Below are 15,948 nucleotides of genomic sequence, written 5' to 3'. Positions count from 1 at the left end.
AGTGATCCAAACCATGAACATCCTGACCCTCGCACAGACATACAAGATGGAAGCGCAGTCAGAGACACCATATGTCACAATCATTTCCTTTGACCCATCACCTCAACATGTTGAAAGAAGAATAAACAGATTTTTTGTTCAACTGGCTTTATTGGTCGCCTGTATTTCCTGTACACAAAGTATTAAAAGATGTAAACCTCATAAAGTGTCTCTGTTGCTTCCTCCTCTGTAACAGCTGTCAATGTTTCTTCATTATTTTCCTGTAGTAAAGAAATAAACAACATTGCTGTTCTACTGTAAACTCATATAATCTGTGGAGTATTACTCACAACTGCATGTTGGTCTGGCTCAACAGGAGGCTGCACCAGATGCAGTACACCACCACCATCAACTGATAGAATATGAGGTTTATACAGGTCACTTATAACTTACAAGGGACCAAATGGCAATTAACAAACATACCAAGCACCTTACACTTCATTGTCATTATGCTCTCAAAGACAACCAAGGCTGAGGGAAGGCAAAATCAGTCGGAAAATATCTTCACTACAAAATAATTCATTATGGTAAAGAGTTTATCAAATGAATGTGTCGCACTGCAAAGGTGACTGTGAAGAAAGGATGTATGCACATCATGTATTATTTTGAATTTACCCCTTATGTAGGCACTTGTGTCTTGCGGGGTTATTGACTCAGAGGATGTCCCCGCAGAGATGCCTTCAGCCACAGGGCGCCCACTGTTTTGGCTGAGGGCCAACTGCTCAGCCTCTGTGAGTGGTGGTGGTGGAGGACCCCCACCTGTTTTTCGGGCCTCCGCTTTTTTTCTGTTGGCTATAACGGGCCACATTTGAGCATACAGAGTAAGCAAATATGTACTTGTAATGTGCTCAGATAATTTCAATAAGTGCTTACAGAAAGAAAATTAATGTAGCCTCTAACTGCAATTGATTTACATGGGACAAACAGACCAAGCACTATGGCTCATAATACAATTACACCTTACCTGTTTGGACTATATTTTTATATTTCATTTTTACTTGCTGCCAGGCACGTTTGGGGCCTGTTGGGTTGCACCTGCGCTCACATCACATCACAAAATAAAATGTATAAAATAACAAATAAAATAACATATGATAAAATAACGTGTTAAATGGGTGGAAATCCCTAGATCAATGTTTATATTAACACTCACGCATTGACTCTGTCGGCTATGTTTTGCCATGCATGCTCCCTTTCTTTTGCAGCTGTGGCTGTGTTACTTTTTTCCGCGGAATTTGCATGTTATCGGCATATGCTGCCATCAGAATTTCGGCCTCAAGCGCTGTGAAATACATTGACCGCGCCTTCTTTCCCTCCGTCTCCATGGTGACTCGCTTAATCTGTGCTCCACTAATCAGGGCTTTATGTATCCTCGTCCGCGCGCTTCACTTGGGGTTAAAGCAACTCCGCGTTGACTGAACTAATTGTTATCAGCCTTTCTGAAACGGAATATTCCGAGTTGGACAGTTAGGGGTTACTCAACCGTGAGTGTCGTTTTTCACTCTGAGTTTTCCAAACCGGCTTCCTGAAACAGGGCCCAGCACTCATGCGATTGTTTTGCCCCCTTAGCTCCAGGTGTTGTGCCAAAAAGTGATAGTCAGCCAGAAAGTGATTGCCGCCCGCGGGAGTGTGCGCAGCTGTAGCGCCCAGATTAATTACAGCTACTTCCATGCAACTGATATAAGGTGCAGTAAGCTGAACACTATGGTGTTATTTTTGTGCCACTATTCTGAGTGCACATAAAAAAAAATTGCAGGTGCAAGTGTTGCATTTTGAGGAGAAATTTATTTTGAGCGAAGAAAAGCTAAATTTGAGTGAACAAAATTCATTGCTGCGTGCAAAAAATGTATTTCAGTGTTTGCTATTATCCATACACACAAACACAATAGCAGCCCCTCCCGCTCAGTTTTTGCATTTGCGCTTGCTTGCAATGTGTTGCCCGTGCGCGTTCAACTCTTTCTGTACACCGTTATATTTGTGCCGCAAAACCAGCCAATCACAGACTTGGATGCAAAAAAATCTGATTGGCTGTTTTGGTCTCAAATCAGCTCGAAATGACGAAATGCAAAATCACCATCAGCCCACCGGGCAAATGCCCGGTATCCCCAATAGACCCTGTGCACGAGAAAATGCTAACTTCCTGTTTTAAGGGAAGTTAGCATTGGGAAGTTGTACATTTCTGGTACCTTTATTTTGCGGTCAATCGCTACTGCGAACATGGACTCCAAAAGCATTTCCAAAATACCGAAACGGAAAGATTGCTTTAAATTACAAATAGCAGAAGGTGGGAACGCTCACCATTGCTGTGTCCCGCTGTGTACTGCTGGGGGAAGATTCAACAAGATGTTACGTTTCCACTCATTTCCCAAAGATCCTGAATTGCGTGCAAAATGACTGATAAAAATCAATGGGGACAGCTTCACAGTTACGACCAGCTCTAAAGTGTGTAGTCGGCATTTTGAGACTGGAGAGTGTCGTGTCTTCCTCTGGGAAACGTTGTCCTCAGCTGAAAGTTGTTCCCTCCTTATTCCACTGGAATAATTTTTTCAAAAAAGACAGAGCGACCTGGAGTTTGGGAGCTAGTGACCCATGGCCTTAATAACATTACACAAATGTGTATTTTAACACGAGGCTGAAGTTGGTTTTTGTTTCTAGCCCTCATCACTTTAACAATATTAGTGTAACTTACCTCCGATCTGTATTACATTGACCAATAGAAAGTTATAATTTCATCTGAAATTTATCAATAGCTGCAGAAAAAAAAAAATTTCACCATTTAAATGCAGATTTCCGTCATATGAGCATTTGATGGCCTTTTGGAATCTAATCCAAGAGGCAACAAGAAGGATGGTGAGGGTCACCAGTGGTCAGAAGAGCCTTTCCACCAGCACATCCACCGAGAGCCCTGTAAACAGACCAACTGTAAATTCTACAAAATTACTACCTGCTTGATCTGTGTGTGTTGCGCATTTTTATGACTGCAGCATTTTTTTTTCTCTTCCAGAAATTGTTGCCATTTGATGAGCTCTTCTTGTTCCTGAATTATCTGGCAACCGGCACAAAGGGAGCTTTGTCACAACTTTAACATTCACAGATCTACAGTGAGTAGAATACTTGTGTCATGGTCCAACTTTTGTACACTTTGCTTGGATCTGTCTCCATCTGGATTGCACCTGGCAGAGTGAGAGCAAACTGCCCCACGGATTTCAGTGGGACTTATAAAAATACCCAGGTCATTCTTGACTGTACTGAAATGAGGTGCCAAACACCCTCCTCCCTTCTGCTCCAGAGTGAGGTATTTTCAACTTACAAGACACACTGCACTTTCAAAGCACTTATTGGCATGTCCCCCCATGGAGCAATGACATTTGCCTCAGCACTTTTTGAAGGCTCCATCAGTGAGAATAAGATTTTCCGTCACTCCGGCATCACCTCCCTCCTAACGCCTGAGATGGATATAATGGTGGACAAAGGGTTTCTGGTAGATAAGCTAGTGCCCGGAAAGTCCATCGCCCAGCTTTTTTGTCCAAGCAAGCTCAAATGTCAGAGATGGATGTCCTTAGAACCCAGTCCATTGCACGTTTTAGGGTCTACGTGGAGAGGCTCATCAGGAGGGTTAAAGAAAACAAACTTTTTGACACTGTCATCCCTCTCTCCATTTCTGGGAGTATGAACCAAATTTTTACTGTTGCATGTCTCCTCACAAATTATCAATATGGACCCCTGGTCAAAAAATGGGTGGTTGATTAAAAGCTTGAAATGTGTGTAGTGTAGTGTATTTTGTAGTATGTGGGAGAAGTAGCCAGTGTTGGAAGAATACTTTACAATTGCATTTAGTTACTGAATACTGAATTCTTGCCTTTAAATGTATTTTGTAGCATATTCCATTACTTTGTCTAATCAGAGTACTGTATTCTGAATACTTTGAATATCTTTAGAATATTGTTATTACTCTAAATTCATGTATTTAGTTACCTCCCAACAATGGAAGTAGCAAATTTTTTTTACTAAGTAGAATTGATAAACAGCTAACACACCCCCTTTCCTGGTTAAAGTTCAATAATAAATCACTTGATGTTTTACTGTAACTCTGCAAATAAAACTGCCTTACTTTAACCGCATTGTCTATTGCTCCATTCTGTGCGCTTCTTATTGACTGCAATAGATTTTCTAAAGATGCTAAATACTGTTTCCCTGGAATTCTGAAAGAAAAACACACATAGATTTCAAATTATCAACTTTATTTGACATACTTTGAGATTTATAACAGTAAAGATATCAAATTTATTTCAACAAAAAAAACATGATTTGAACACAAACACTGCCAATATTAATACTAACACAAAACTAGTCTGTGTGAACTCTTCACCAAACCTACTTTTACCAACAGCTTTCTATTTTGATCAAAACAACAGGTAAATAATACAATGGCCCTTGCCCACCATGTAAGTTTATGACATTAAAGTCAGGAATGTCTCCATCAAACCCTCATCCCTCTGTATTCTTTGTATGAAAACATATTTTTGAGTGGAGACTACAAAATCGCACCAACTCATAACTGTAGTTAGCAGCTGGCCCTGAACTTGCCAATAACAGGCATGTGTTGGTTTAAGCTGCAATGCCCCACTGATGACCTTGAGGTAAGGTGCATCTACATAACTTCTAATGTTTGGACATTTCATTTCTACTAGGCCAAACTGAGGTTGCTCCAAGGGGTCAAAAATGATACCATCTGGTGATGCACCAATCCAGTGTTTGCTCACATGACAGATCTCTCTAAAATGAGATGCAGCGACTCATGGTCTCCGCACATTATACCAATCGGCACACTCACTCTGGTCTCGCGTAGCATATTCTATGCTCACCTCCAGACTTTTCATGTGCAGCTGTTGCTTCCTGGAAAAGACAAACATGCACTCTGATGGTTTCAGTCTGTAGTCTTGCAGTGGCAATGATGGTGGAGGTGGAGCATTATGAAGAGTCTGCACTTTCTCTTTGGCTGGTTGCTGATAAGAAAGTGGACTTCCTTGTTGCACCTTGCCAAACAGATCACAGGCCAGTCAGCATCAGAGAAAGTTTGGTACACTACACACACGCACACGCACACACACACACTTTAAATTTAAGGCGAAATCTACTACAATTACAGGCACAATGATAGCAATTTTTTTTTTTTTTTTACAAATGAACATTATGACTAATGATTAGAGGTGTGAAATCCGAAAAACACTTCCTGAATGATATGTAACAAAAAAGATAATAATTTTAAATAGATTTTCAGTTTTCAGATTAGAATTCAGATAGAATGTGATGATGTCATAGTGCTACTGGGGGACAAGAGACCGATTTTCCTATTCATTACATTTGCCATGGCGTATCAAAACTTTAAATTTATAAATGCTGAAACAAGTCATTTTTATTAGTTGTTAGGCCCTATAACTCACTATATTGCCACTAGAATCTGCCTTTTAACAATAATAAGTTGCCCCCCCCCATTCTTTATTAAATATTATTGCCCTAACGAATGTTGTGATGATTTCTGAAACCCCATCAGTAGCAAGCACTTACCCTCTGCGGTCTTTCTTGTTTTGGGTTTGGCTGAGAGGACAGCCATCTTCTCAACAGGGCCAGGCTTTATCCACTATTACAATATGGTAAAAATTAATTATAAAATATAAAGTTACATTAAAAATATTGCGATCATTGCACTCACCATAACTCTGGGCTTATGCCACTGTTGTTCACCTTCAGTGCAGCTTAACATCGGAATTGAAACAGAAGAGCAACACAATGGTTGGACAGAGCTTTTCCAGCCTTGCACATGCAGGAGAAGTGCAGCAGTTGCACAGGCTGCGAATCTTTTAGGACCACCTACAAATAGGGATGGGTATCGTTTAGGTTTTATCCGATACCAGTACCAAACCGGTACTTTTGAAACGGTGCCGGTGCTTAAACTGTGCTGGAACCGGTGCTTAAAGAATGGAGAACACAAAATTGGTCCAAAAACCTCTCATGTTCAGCTGTTTTTAAAGATAACATTGTTATCTGTAAAAAGATAACAATGTTAGCTTTTTCTGCAGCTATGGGGCATATATGGCATCACTCTTGGCTGGAAGCAGTGCTTAATCAATGGAAAAAACACAAACTTTGTCCAAAAACCTCTCATGTTTAGCTGTTTTCCACTTTTTCTTTGGTCATTTTAGCCTTTTTGGCCAGGGTGAAGGGAGTATCTGCCATCAAACAAGAAGACAGCCGCATGTAACTACAAAGGTGTTTGCTAGTTCACCTTACATGCATTAATTTAATAACGTGGTTAGCCTACTCAACGTAAATTACACACGAACAACATTAAGCTGCTCACGCAGAGAAGAACGGCTGCTGCCATCATCATCCTCATCATTTCTGCTACACTGGCAGGGCTAGGGGCCAGGACTCTAATCTTTGGGTTTTTGGGGGATGTTGCTAACTCCGGGTCTGATAACAGGCAACCCACCCACAGTAGATGTGAACGGTGTGAGGTCTCGCAGCAAGCTATCAAATACGGTGCATTTCTCGGCTTTTAACAAAATGCTATACGTCGCCAGGTGTTTCATCAGATTCGAGGTGTTACCTCCTTTGCATAGTATCACAGTATCACCTTAAAGCATTTGTTGCAGGCTGCTGAGTTTGCATCTTTTGCTGTGAAGTACAGCCAGACTTTTGACCGCTTCGCTTTGGGCATTTTTAATCTGTAGCTCTGCTCTAAAAGAACGTACATACCTGGTCCCGCCTACTATCCTCAGAAGGTAAAATGACTGGCTAGAATCCAAAGTGTATGACATCTCAGGAAAAAAAGCACAGAAAAAAGCACTGAAATGTGCGCTGCTTTTCGGTCTGGTTACTACCGTTTATGTCAGAACCCTACCTACAAAGTACAATATTTCAATGTATTTAATGTCATCAATGAATATCCTTAGAAAGTATTATAAGGCCAGTCCAGCTATGCAGTCAGCTGGTGGGTAACAGGCATCTCCGTAAACGTTAGAGCACTATTGCAAATATGTGATGCCTTGATAAATCGGTCAGATATTTTAAGTTTACACAGCACCATTCTCGCATGAAAATATCTTAAAAGTTTATTTTGTGACCCAGAAAGAGTAATATTTCAAACTCCGCCACTCTGTGTTCCTCCGCCACTGCCTCGTTTGAGTTTTGGACGAAATGGATTCTGGGATATTGCGTTTCGAGCTTATTGGAGACCAAAACAGTCAATCAGATTTTTTTGCATCCAAGTCTGTGATTGGCTGGTTTTGTGGCACAAATATAATGGTGTACAGAAAGAGTTGAACGCGCACGGGCAGAAATGTTGAGAGCGCAAGCAACACATTGCGAGCGAGCGCAAATGCAAAAACTGAGCGAGAGGGGCTGCTATTGTGTGTGTATGGATAATAGCAAACACTGAAACACATTTTTTGCATGCAGCAATGAATTTTGTTCACTCAAATTTAGTTTTTCTTCACTCAAAATAAATTTCTCCTCAAAATGCAACACTTGCACCTGCAATTTTTTTTACGTGCGTTCAAATTTTTTTTTTATGTGCGCCCAGAATAGTGGCAAAAAATAACGCCATAAAACACAGCTTCAACCGTCTGTTTGTTGAAAAATAGTAACGTGACCGCACCGCATTTTCTTGTTAGTAACGGTGTTGTAACGTTAGAAATAGTAATTAGTTAGAGTACTTGTTACTGAAAAAAGTAGGGGCGTTAGTAACTCCGTTACTTTTTACGCTGTTATTCCCATCACGGCATTTGGTATGTAATGCTTCAAGGTCATAGGTCAAAGATCAGGGCCACACATTAGGAAACATCTTTTTGTTTCCATCTCCAAACTTTAAAGCAATATATTAGTCATTGGGAGACAAAAGTTCTTTCTTTGTTTAAGCTCTTTAAAGAACTATTCTTTCAATTTGACATTATATGACAGAACAACACAAAAAGATTAACTTACTACATTAGATTCCCATGTTAAAAATGCTGACATCAGCAAAAATGATCTATTAAAAACAGCTGATATCATCATGTTTCAATCAAAACATTATAAAACATTAAGGTTTTAGTATAGCCGTTGTCCTTTGGGGCAACAGAGTTGCATTCTGCTCCTGTTTTATGTGAGTTGGGAACCAAAAAGAAACACAGACACACAGACATTAATCTTACTCCCACTCCAGCAGATCAAGCCATTTCATTCCACTGACAAGCACTTGATCAAATCTGATTGCTGACTTTTTCTAGTGTAGTTGTTTTATAAAAGTGCTTATAGGAATATAGACGAGTATACTTTTTAAAAAATATTTGGCTTTTATAAACTACCACAGTGGATTTTAAATCAAACAATATTTAAAATTAATATAATTTTAATTACACGGAATCCTTGTTTAAAGTCTAAGACCTATGGACATCACCAAATGCTGTGTTTCCTCCTTTTCAGATGCCAAGCCTTTGCTGCAGCTAACCTTCAGTTGCTGCTTGTTTCATTCAGTTGTGTATTTAGTAACCATAAAGCATGCTCAGATGACTGACTTAGCCATTGAAGAATTTGCTGCCTTGATATACTCTGGGTTAATAACCATTTACTTTGTGACGTTCTCTCTGTTCAGTTTTACTGCATGTGGCTGAATTCTAAATCTGAACAGGCTATTCCATTTTCAGAGCATCAAAAGTAATTAGACAACTGTCTGGCTTTCATTGCTAGCTGAGACCAGCTGCCTTGTTGTTTGATGACAATTTAAGCAGATAAGAGACTCAAGGGAGTTGAATCAAAGAGCAGAAGTTGTGTGTAGCTTTACAGTGGAAGTCCAAATATGAGGTCCAAAGCATGAAGGAGATTTTCATCAATTCATTTCAGTCAATTTAGTTTTACTTGTATAACAGCAAATCACAACAGCAGTCACATATATGCAAACTGAGAGACCCTACAATAATACAGAGAAAGGCTCAAACCAAAATAAACCTGTCTCAGAGACAGAAAACTGGATTTATGTTTGATAGGGACAGGAAAGCTGAGGAAAGAGAGAAGAGAAGGCCCTGTAATGCTCTAAATTTTAGAGCATTACAGGGCCTTCTCTTCTCTCTTTCCTTTTGCCTCATATGACCCCCTGTTTTTGGCTGCACTGGCTACCAATCCGATTTAGGTTCCATTTTAGAATTCTAGTTTTAACTTTTAGAGTCTTTTAGAGTCTAAAAGTTAAAACTAGAATTCTAAAATGGAACCTAAATCGGATTGGTAGCCAGTGCAGCCAAAAACAGGGGGTCATATGAGTCAAAAGTGTCACGGTCCTGGGTCTCCTGACCCAGCGTTTTTAGTTCTTTGTGATTTTTGTATTATTGTACTTGTGTGTGATTTATTCTATGGCTTCTAGTTTTGATCCCTTGCCCTTCATGTCTCTCTGTGTCCCCTCTGTTCTGTGTAATTGTGTGTCTTTGCATGTTTGAGTTTCTTGTTTTCTGTCACTCTGCATTGTGCATTATGTTCTCATGGTTGGTTTTTTGTTACTCTCTCTAGTCTAGTCTCTTGTGTTCCCAGCTGAGTATTTCCCTGTGTATTTTGGTTCTTAGACCTCTGCCTTATGGTTTATGTCTCTGTATTTCTTAGTTGCTGTCTCCACTGTGTCAAGTTCGCGTCTCTGTGTGATACTTCCTGTTTTACTTTGATGGTCCGTGTCTCATGTGAATGCGTCCTGCTTTGCTTGTCTCGTCAGTCCTGATTTCTCCCAGCTGTGCCCTCCTTCTGTGTCTCATTCCCCTCGTTACTTCCCAGTGTATTTAAACCCTGTGTTTCTCTGAGTCAGTGTCGCGTCGTCCCTCATGCTGTGTGTGGATCTCCCTGTGTCTCCCTGTGAGTTCTTAGTTTATGGTTTCCCAGTTTAGTCTAGTTTTGTATGTTTGTTCTACCAGCAAATAAAGCTGTGTTTTGAGTTCACCTCCCCGAGTCTGTGAGTCCTGCATTTTGGGTCCAACTCCTGCCTGCCGCACAGCGATTCATGACAGTACGACGCGACCAGACATGGACCCAGCAGGCTCCTCCCGGGAAAGCGATTTGGCCCGCATCTTCAGCCTGTGGGAGCGAGTTTCCCATGCCTCGGACATTAAAGCAATGTCCATTGGGATAAACGCCATCGAGGCAATTCTCAAGGGGAATCCCCATCTTCGCGAGCTCTCAGGATTTTCGGGCCTACTGTCCAATCTGCAGAAAGCCAAGGAGACAGTACAAGCTCGCGAGCTCGTCATACCGCAACAGCGACCGCCACAATCGGGAAACGTTTCCACGCCGCTGCCACTGGACTCCTCTCCATCCACCCTCCACTCTGACTGTCACTCATCCGCTGCTTTTCTCGCAGCAATGTGGTCGGAGGATGAGGAGCCGGCCGTGATCTCTCCGTCGTTGCCAGTTTCCTCCATCACCGCACCTCCGGCTTCCCGAAGAAAACGGCATTCACGCCGCCGACACCCACCGCCACAGCCAGACCCCGAGACGTCTGAGTTGCCAGCTGTGGTGAGTGGAAGGGACAATCAAGAGTTTCCTGACTTTGGGACTGTTTATTCCGGGGCTGTGTTTTTTCACTTAGCTGCCCAGCCAGAAGCGCTAGCTCCATCTCCTGTGTCCCCGCTAGCACAGCCATTAACTCCACCACACGCTCCATTTTCACCTCTACCATCGCTTCAGTCATCAGTTCGGTCTGCCACTCAGTCGCCCTTAGTTCCGTCATCCACACTACCACCTGTTTCCCTTCCACCACCACCATCACTACACCCAGCCATTCAGGCTGCTACTCAGTCAGACATTCAACCCATAGCCCTGCCGTTAATATGCTCCATAGCTGAGCCACTAGCCGCCCGACCCGCAGCCACTTCAGCCACTCCTCCACTCGTCACACCTCCACTACAACCATCACTGCAATCCCCAGTGCAGTCTCCAGTGTCCCCAGTGCAGCCTCCTGCAGCCCTGCTTTCCCCAGTGCAGTCTCCAGTGTCCCCAGTGCAGTCTCCAGTGTCCCCAGTGCAGCATCCCTTAGCACAGTCATCCACTCAATCACCAGCTCCACTTTCCCCTCAACTATCACTACCACCTCTAGCTCAGTCTCCTGTGCACTCACCTCTGGTTCATTCTCCTGTGAAGTCATCAACTCCCCTGCCTACTCCGCTCTCACCACCTCCGTTACAACAGACATCAGTTCAGTCCCCTGTGCCAGTGCAGACGCCCTCAGTTCAGTCTCCCGTGCAGTTATCTACTTCACCACCATCAGTAGCTCAGCTCCCACTCTCACCCGTGTCTCCAGTAGCTCAGCTCCCACTCTCACCCGTGTCTCCAGTAGCTCAGCTCCCACTCTCACCCGTGTCTCCAGTAGCTCAGCTCCCACTCTCACCCGTGTCTCCAGTAGCTCAGCTCCCACTCTCACCCGTGTCTCCAGTAGCTCAGTTAGCTGCCCAGCAGCCTCTCTCTGCTCAGTCTCCTGTGTCGCCAGTTTTGCTCATTCACTCCATGCAGAGAGGTAACTTGATTTCTACTCAGGGTACTTTTCATGGTTTAGCCGCCGTTGGCACAGTTGGCCACTCCAGGGCTTCCCCAGAGGCTAGGTCTCAGTCCCCAGCTGATTCTGGACCCCTGAAGTTTAAGCAGCCCCCTAAGAACTGCACCATGTTCGCATTGCCTGGGCAGAGTCAGTGCTCAGTGCAGCGCCAGTTGTCCTCATGTCCGCCAGAGGACTTCATGCCTGTTGGCTTTGTTTTAGCCTCCGCTGGAGGGTCCGAGGGGCCCGTTCAGCCTCCCGTCTCCGCTGGAGGGTCCGAGGGGCCCGTCCAGCCTCACGCCTCGTCAGCTGGAGGGTCCGAGGGGCCCGTTCAGCCTCCTGTCTCCGCTGGAGGGTCCGAGGGGCCCGTTCAGCCTCACGCCGCATCAGCTGGAGGGCCCGAGGAGCCTGTCCAGCCGCCACCTGCGACCGCCTCGTCGTCGCCTGGGCCAGCCGCATCTGCCTGTGCTTCTGCTACGCCTGGGCCAGCCGCATCTGCCTGTGCTTCTGCTACGCCTGGTCCGGTCTCAGCCTCTGCAGTTCCGCCTGGTCCAGCCTCAGCCTCTGCAGTTCCGCCTGGTCCAGCCTCAGCCTCTGCAACCTCGTCTGGCCCGGCCTCAGAGTCTTCGTCCTCGGCTTCTGTTTCGCTTGCTGCAGCCCCGTCGTCGCCTGGACCGGCCCCGTCGTCGCCTGGTCCTGCCTCGACTGGTCCTGTGCCCACCGGGCCATGGCCAGCACGCCTAACACTGGAGAGCCGCCGCTGCCTTCCGTGCAGTCGGCCTCCTGAACTGCTCCGTTGTCTCCTTCGCCGCCGCCATTGCCTTGCGCACGGCCGGCCTCCTGAACTGTTTCCACGTCGCCGCCGTTGCCTTGCGCACGGCCGGCCTCCTGAACTGTTTCCACGTCGCCGCCGTTGCCTTGCGCACGGCCGGCCCCCTGAACTGCTCTGTGTTTGGGTTGTTTTCTTGGGCTCCGGTGTTTGCTGTGCTCTTCTTTTGTTTTCTGTTCCGTCTCTGTATTTCTTAGTTGCTGTCTCCACTGTGTCAAGTTCGCGTCTCTGTGTGATACTTCCTGTTTTACTTTGATGGTCCGTGTCTCATGTGAATGCGTCCTGCTTTGCTTGTCTCGTCAGTCCTGATTTCTCCCAGCTGTGCCCTCCTTCTGTGTCTCATTCCCCTCGTTACTTCCCAGTGTATTTAAACCCTGTGTTTCTCTGAGTCAGTGTCGCGTCGTCCCTCATGCTGTGTGTGGATCTCCCTGTGTCTCCCTGTGAGTTCTTAGTTTATGGTTTCCCAGTTTAGTCTAGTTTTGTATGTTTGTTCTACCAGCAAATAAAGCTGTGTTTTGAGTTCACCTCCCCGAGTCTGTGAGTCCTGCATTTTGGGTCCAACTCCTGCCTGCCGCACAGTGATTCATGACACAAAAGCATGGATTATCATCTCGAGTTCACTTGTTGACACAATGGATCTAAGTTTTGAAATGTTCCTTAAATGAAAAAAGCAGGTTCTTACTATCTGATTTAAATGTCCCTCCAAAGAAAAAGCTTTATCAACAATAACACCTAGATTTCTAAGGTTCTGGTTCTGGGAGATGGATTGGTGAAGCGGCCGCAGCGATGCGGACCCTCTACCGGTCTGTTGTGGTGAAGAGAGAGAGCGGAGTGTAAAAGCAAAGCTCTTAATTTAGCAGTCGATCTACGTCCCTACCCTCACCTATGGTCACGAGCTGTGGGTAGTGACCGAAAGAACGAGATCGCGGATACAAACGGCAGAAATGGCCTTCCTCCGAAGGGTGGCCCGTGCAGCTGGCGCCGTGGTGTCCGCATGTTGATGTTGTTTTTTTCTTTTATACGAGCAGCTCAGGAGAATTTCAAAGCTGTTCTTTAACACTCTAACACTGGTCTCTCAATCTCCCGTTGGAGAACCGCGAGCCTCCCCATGATGGTATCAAACTTCTGTTCCGTGGTGTTGTCATTCTTGTGATTCTGAGACCCCACAACTGCAGTGAGCCGTTCTGCGATGTGATCCAACTTTCGCTCAAGGGTCTCATTTTGAGCAGGCCTCTCTTTGATGTATCCCAATATACGCTCAATGGTGTTATTTTGAGTCTTCACGGCAGCTGTAAGCGCCTTCAAGGTGTTAACCATGCTGCGTTCGTTGTGAGAGGTCGCGCCTCGTCCCATCGCTTCAATTCCAGCGGGCAGCCTTGGGGGGGTTTGAACAGCCGGTTCCGCTCTCTTAATTCTCCGATAAGCCAGGGCCAAGCCAGCTCCGATCAGCAAGAACCCTGTTATCATGGTTCCGAATAGGTAGATATCTTCAGCGTCCTCGATCAACAGTCCCGCCAGGCACATGATCCTCCAGTTCTGCCACCCGTCCATCGTGTATCCGGCAGGTAAAGTCCCTCCAGGGCACTCGGGCTCTCCTGAACCCAGACTTCTCGTTGAGAAAAGGGTGTCAATAGCATTCAGAGACCAGTTGATCAAATCCATAATTCTCTTTTAGGTTTTAGAGAACGACAGTGAGAGATTGTTCGAGGGAAAGTAATACACACGAGACAAGACAAGGACACAAGAGGCTAAGCAGGGAAGATAAGGGGAAGGAGGAGAGGAGAAAAGTGCGACCGCCTTCGCCAAGCGCCAAGAGAGGGCTGCTGTCCCCGTGACCCGGCCCCGGATAAGCGGAAGAAAATGGATGGATGGATGGATGCTTCTGCGAGGAACCTAAATCACCCAGTCGCTGTTTAATATCAGGTATTCCACTGTCTGGTGCAATAATCAAAGTTTCTGTTTTGACTGGGTTTAGCTATAAGCAATTATTGTTCAACCATTGTTTAACCCTTTAAGACCTACCATAAAGCCAAGTTCGCCAGAGCTTATATTATATTTTTACATGCTGTGGAGCCATTTTTGGGAGCATTTCAAGTTGCTATACATCAATACAACCATTATAGCCCAGATTTTAATAATATGTATTCATTAAGTGCATAGTAATTACATAAATTGCAAAAAAGTGCAATAAACAAAAAAAAATTGAAAATCGTTTTTGCTTTTTTAACATATATTTCTACTTGGAGAAATTTAAGAGGCTTATCCCTCAAAACTGTAAATACAAAAAAGTTGCACAAAATAGTTTCCCACCACAGGAAATTTATTTTGAGTGTCTTCATAGTTTTATTTTTGAAATACACCAATTTTTATACACTGCAGGAAAAACGAAAATAAATATTATACTGCAAATTTGCAAAAAAGCAGCATATGCATCAAAATAAACTATTTCCAGCAGTGCAATATGAGTCCTAAGCATCCCAGAAACGACACAGAAAGTCATAAAGTCAAAGATAACTTTTAAAAAGACCAGTATAGGCCCTGAGGCCCTGATGGTAAAAAAGATTACATTTCCGCGAAAATGACGTCACTTCCGGTTTCGGGCAGGTAATGGCGGAAATGCAAAAGTTCGCGCTGACGTCTATTCCAACGTAGGAAGTGTTATGAACAGCTGATCGGATCGGCAAAGCGTGTTTCTGGAATATTATGTTTTTGTTGCTGCAAGCTCTTTTTTATGCAGTTTTTGCTAAGCTAAGCTTTGTGTGGAAGGAAACCGTGACCTAGGACAAGCTGATGGCATAAGATGTAAGTACAACTCCTCCGGTTTCATATGCAAAACAAATTTTTGCGCTAGCTTACGTGGTTGCAGTGCTACCGGGATTTAAAAATAGTTACGCAAAACAGAGCGTGTCCGCTCCGATCGGCTCTAAAGGGTTAATGTTGGTTAAACAGTCAATCAAAGCAGAGAGAGCTTCAGAAGGCTTAAATGAATAGTATAGCTGAATATCAAAAAGATGATAAGATACTTCAGGAAACTGCTGTATTATCTGGCTTAAAGGAAGAATGTATATTAAAAACAGAATAGGTCCCAGCACGGAGCCCTGAGGAACTCCACACAGCAACTCTGTAGATTCTGACATGATCTAGTTTGCAGACACACTAAAACTCCTTTCAGATATGTAAGATGAAAACCAGTCTAGAACAGAGCCAGACATCCCTACTAGGTCTCTGTCTGTTTACCGGGAATGCATTTTACGAAAACCAGATTGGAAACGGTCATAGATGTTGTGTTTTTCCAAGTATGCTGTAAGTTGGACAGCAACTGCCTTCTCAAAGAGTTTTAACATAAATGGGAGTTTGGAGATAGGTCTAAAATGTTAAAGTAGAGTTGGATCCAGGTTAGGTTTTTTTGAGCCTTGGTTCCACAATGGCATATTTAAAAAAGCTGGGGAACACCCCAGTCTGAAGAGAAACATTAAAAAGGTTCACAACCCAAGGACCAATGGTATCAAAAGCATTGATGAAAAGCTTAGTGGGG

At 44.1% G+C, this 15,948-nt stretch overlaps 1 protein-coding gene and 1 pseudogene across 1 annotated transcript in view; one reads left to right on the top strand and one right to left on the bottom strand.

Moving 5' to 3' along the window:
• LOC146666312 (uncharacterized) overlaps nt 1-15,948 on the bottom strand; it is a 477,181-nt gene that overhangs the window by 253,085 nt on the left and 208,148 nt on the right. The window lies entirely within an intron of this gene.
• Nucleotides 2,447-3,712, top strand: LOC146666318 (uncharacterized; annotated as a pseudogene).

Source organism: Rhamphochromis longiceps, linkage group LG7 (genome assembly GCF_057381845.1).
Source record: "Rhamphochromis longiceps isolate RC_006_pf linkage group LG7, R_longiceps_female_GT1.1, whole genome shotgun sequence".
NCBI lineage: Eukaryota > Metazoa > Chordata > Actinopteri > Cichliformes > Cichlidae > Rhamphochromis > Rhamphochromis longiceps.
This window is presented reverse-complemented; position numbering and strand designations above follow the sequence as displayed.